This window comes from Elephantulus edwardii, unplaced genomic scaffold (assembly GCF_000299155.1).
Source record: "Elephantulus edwardii isolate Elephantulus edwardi_28Jun2011 unplaced genomic scaffold, EleEdw1.0 scaffold00209, whole genome shotgun sequence".
Taxonomy (NCBI): Eukaryota; Metazoa; Chordata; class Mammalia; order Macroscelidea; family Macroscelididae; genus Elephantulus; species Elephantulus edwardii.
This window is the reverse complement of record NW_006399959.1, coordinates 1,673,536-1,678,614: the sequence shown is the minus strand read 5'-3', so window position 1 is coordinate 1,678,614 and position 5,079 is coordinate 1,673,536. Positions and strand designations below refer to the sequence as shown.

General features: G+C 42.0%; 1 pseudogene; it reads left to right on the top strand.

The window, feature by feature from the left end:
- Nucleotides 1–3,100: 3,100 nt before the first annotated feature.
- LOC102869523 lies at nucleotides 3,101–3,982 on the top strand (annotated as a pseudogene).
- The last annotated feature ends 1,097 nt before the right edge of the window (nucleotides 3,983–5,079 follow it).

The following is a 5,079-nucleotide window of genomic DNA, read 5'->3' as shown; positions in this document are numbered from 1 at the left end:
GTTCTTGCCCATCAGAACCACAGCCTTCCCGCGGAGGGACATGCGGATCTGCTGCATCTGCTTGGAGCCGACATTGTCTGCACCCACGATGAAGCATTTCGGATAATCATCCAGAAGTTGAATGATCTTAAGGAAGTAGTTGGACTTCCAGGTTGCCCTGTCTTCCCTGGGCATCACTGCGGTGTGTCAGGGATTGCCACGCAGGGTTTAAAGACGATGTCACTCGCACGAGGACGCCTGGAGAGAGAGGGGCCACCCGCGGACGTGCCACTTTTTTTATCTTTCATTTTTTCGATGACCATCAACCTTTCCTAGCATGATGTCTTTTTCCATGGACTACCTGACAAAATACCCAAAGTATGTGAGATGAAGTTTCACTGTCCTTACCTCCAAGAGGCACCCGAGTTGCACTTTCTCCAAGACAGATATATTTATTCTCTAACAGTGGCCTGGAGCATCAGGGAGATCATGAAGACAAATCAGGATAAAGCAAGGTTAGGATCATCGTCTCACTGTGAGCTGTAGTAGACTCTGCAGCACCTGGCAATAACTTCTGACCTCTGCACAGCATAGCACCAGAAAGTTCTTTCAGAGTAACTCAAAACTGTAATTGTTAGCAAAGTTAAAGGTCTTTGGGAGGGAACCTCTGGAGCTGCCTGAACTAGCTGTATTCCAGGCTGTTTATATGGGTGTGTTCCTGGTCTTGTGATAAAGGAACACCTGGGGCAGTCTGATTCACTCCATGCTGGCTGTTTTGACCTGAACTAAGGAAAGAGAGAAGAGGTCGTTTTATTCAGTATATCAAATAAAGAGAAAAACAAAACAGGAAAACAGGAAAGTCGGGGCAAACCTAGTAATATTCTGTTCAGATTTCCCTTCCTATTCTCTGAAAAGGTCAGCTTAATACAAATTGATCAGATCTTCTCTATTATGTTACTTAAAAAGGAGTCAGTCTCCTCTATAAATTGCAGCGTGGAGACATCCACAAAGCCGAATGAGGAGGCTTCTTTAAATTGTTCTAGAATAAAAACTTCCTCCTTCATAACAAACTATGGCTGACTCTGAGAAGAATGGGAATCCCAGAACACTTGATCGTTCTAATGCGAATCTTATACTTGGACCAGGAGGCAGTCGTCAGAACAGAGCAAGGGAACACTGCATGGTTCAAAATTGGGAAGGGCGTACGCCAGGGATGCATCCTATCTCCATACCTTTTCAACTTATATGCAGAACAGATTATCTGGGAGGCTGGGCTCTATGAGGAGAAATGTGGGGTCAAGATTGGTGGACGATTTATCAACAATCTGTGTTATGCGGATGACACAACCCTGCTTGCTGAAACTGAAGAGGACCTGAAGCGCCTGCTGCAGAGTGTCAAGGACTGCACCCTACAATATGGATAGAGGCTCAATGTCAAGAAGACAAAGATTCTCACCACTGGACCAATTGGCAGCATCAGGATGGATGGTGACGAGATTGAGATTGTACACAGCTTTAGTTTGCTTGGTTCCATAGTCAACAGTCTTGGCACCAGCAGCCAGGAAATTAAAAGGCGCATTGCCATGGGAAAGTCTGTTGTTAGGGACCTCTCCAAAGTACTGAAGAGCAATGGTGTCTCTCTGGAGACTAAGGTGCGTCTGATACAGGCCATCCATGGTCTTCGCAATCACTTGTTATGCATCAGAGAGTTGGACAATGATCAAGGAGGATAGAAGGAGAATTGATGCCTTTGAGCTGTGGTGCTGGAGAAGAGTATTGAGAATACCATGGACTGCTCGGAAAACAAACAGATTTGTCCTGGAGAGGGTTAAACCGGGTGGCTCCTTGGAGGCAAGGATTCTGAGGCTCCGTCTAACATACTTTGGACATGTAGTGAGGAGAGACTGGTCCTTAGAGAGGGACATCATGCTTGGGAGGGTGGAGGGACAGCGCAGGAGAGGAAGGCCCTCTATGAGGTGGATTGATTCAGTGACTGGGATAATTGGGATGGGAGTGTCAGAGACAGTGCAATTGGCACAAGACAGAGCGGAGTTTAGGGCTGTTGTACATAGGGTCCCTATGAGTCGCAAGCGACTCGACGGCACATAACAACATCAACAACAACCTTTAAAAATATTATTAAAGAAGTGTTATTTTCAACCTACTTCAGGGTATTTTAAAAGTTAATTTCTTATTGCTCTCTTGTCTGTTACAAAATTGGTGAATATGTTTAGTATTTGCCAGATAGCATATTCCATCCCCATTTACAATGCCTGAGTTGAGACCCCAATTGCTTCCTCCCTACTAATAGCCATACAGTGGTGGTGGTTGGTTGTCTGTTAGGTGCTGTCCATTTTATTATCTCTCGCATGGACTCTGTGAACAACAGATATGAATTCTGTCCTATCTTGTACCATTCTCAACATTTCTGATAGGCCCAAACTCATTGTCATAGTCATTATGTTAATTTATCTAGTTGATGGTCTAACTCACTTTCTCTGACCCCACCCCAGCCACTGTCACCTTTCTGAGCTAGAGCTTTTTCCAAGCTCTAGTCCTTGCTGACAACATGGCCAAAGTCTATGGGACAACATTTCAACCAACTCTACCTCTAAGGACTACTCTCAATTGTACTTCCTCCCAAACAGATTTGCCTGTCATTTTGGCAGTCTATGGGATCTTTAGTTCTTTTCTCCAGCATCACAATTCAAAGCCATTGATTGTTTTTCTGTCATCCTTACTCATTGTCCAACTTTCAGATGCATAAGAACATTGAAAATACCATGGATTAGATCAGGTGGTCTTTGATCTTTCAACTGCCATCCTTGTTCTTTAGCACTTTGTAGAGGTCTTTGACAGCAGATGTGCCCAATGAAAGAAATCTTTTGATTTCTTGACTACTGTTACCATGGATGTTGATTGTGGATCCAAGTAAAATGAAACCACTGGCAATTCAGTCTTCTTTCCATCTATCATGATGTTGCCTATTGGTCCAGTGGTAAGGATTTTTGGTTTCTGATATTGGGATGTAATCCATATTGAAAACCATAGTCTTGCTATTCCCGGACACTGAAGAAGCGGTCACGAGGGGGTGCCTGCGGCCTCGGAAATTTCTGACAAAATGTCTCTGTATCCATCTCTTGAAGACCTGAAAGTAGACAAAGTAATTCAGGCACAGGCTGCCTTTTCTGCAAACCCTGCCAATCCAGAAATTTTATCAGAAGCATCTGCTCCCATCACACAAGATGGAAATCTATACCCTAAACCATATCCAGAGCTCTCACAATACATGGGTCTAAGTTTAAGTGAAGAAGAAATATGTACAAACATGGCCATGGCCCCTAGAGCACCGATGCAGGGGCAGCTGGTAAAAAGACCTTCAAGTATGAACTATATGGTGGCTCCTCTAACTGGAAATGATACTGGGATTCGAAAAACAGAAATTAAGCAAGGGATTCGTGAAGTTATTTTGTGTAAGGATCAAGATGGGAAAATTGGCCTCTGGCTTAAGTCAATAGATAATGGTGTATTTGTACAGCTAGTCCAGGCAAATTCTCCATCCTCTGGTTGGCCTGAGATTTGGGGATCAGGTGTTCCAGATCAATGGTGACAATTGTGCTGGCTAGAGGCACACAAAGTGCTTAAACAGGCATCTGGGGAGAAGATCACCATGACCGTCCGTGACAGGCCTTTTGAATGGACTATTACCATGCATAAGGACAGCACAGGGCATGTTGGTTTTATCTTTAAAAATGGGAAAATAACATCCATAGTGAAAGACAGTTCTGCTGCCAGAAATGTTCTTCTCACAGAACATAACATCTGTGAAGTCAATGGACAGAATGTCATTGGATTGAAGGACTCTCAAATTGCAGACATACTACAGCATCTGGGACTGTAGTTACTATCTATCATGCCTGCTTTCATTTCTGAACATATTATTAAGAGGATGGCACCAAACATTATGAAAACCCTGATAGACCATACTATTCCTGAGGTTTAAAAGTCAAATCATGGAAACTTAGCTCACCTCTCCGTTTCACTTCTTTGGCAACTCTATTATGCACGTGAAGCTTTCAGGAGCCAGCGAGCATATGCTGCACGAGGACCTGTCTATCTCTTCCTTACATGGCTGGGATCCTACCCTCTGACCTGTATCTTGTTCACACTTCAAGATAGCTGTAGCCTTATCCAGGTTTTACAAATGTGAAACTTTCAAAAGATGTACTGACCTCCATAGAATAGTAGTTTATCTACTGGAAACTTGATGCTTCTGAAAGCCATTATGATTAAGATGACTGATACAGACTCACGTTTGTGTTACAGTAAGTCACCATTATTGAAAATGCAGGGTAGTGCTGTTCATGCTACTTATTTCCATGGTATAGTTGCATTTTTACTGTGTTACTATATTCCATTTAGAATGAGCACCTGTGCTATTCTGTTTCTAGTTGTATGTGTGCGTAACACATCAATAAGTAACATTGGTTTCATTCTGCATAAGCATTACAGCGTATTTATAGACTGCAAAAGATTGTAATGATTATAATTTTTAACTGCCTTCACTTAATATGCTTAAACTGTCTCCTTAACCATGTTAATTAAGTATTTAGAATGAGAGCCAGAATGTTATTCCTGCCTTTCTGTAATACAGAATGTCATTCCATATTAAGCAGAAAGATAGACTAACCAACAACAGTTTAATGGTACTTATGAGCTATTGCCTAGCTTTTAGTTGTATTAAGGGATTTTCTAGTAAAACTAGCATAATGGACGCTTTTCTAAAAGTTACTGGTATTACTTTCTGAGGAATGGATTGCTATATATTTAATGTAAAAATTCTTATACTAAACAGGATAAAAACTTTTGAGTCCGTGTGTTTCATTTGTAGAACGAGAAAAAACCTAACCTGGGCATTATGTAACTAAGCTGCTTTAGAATTGTCTTAGAATCCCATCAACAAACGAATGGATAGAGAAGCTGTGGTATATTCACACAATGCAATACTGTGCTGCATTGAAAAGCAAAGAACTCATGCAATATTATTCAAAATGGTTAACTCTGGAGAACACTATGCTGAGTGAAGTATCCCAGTCACAA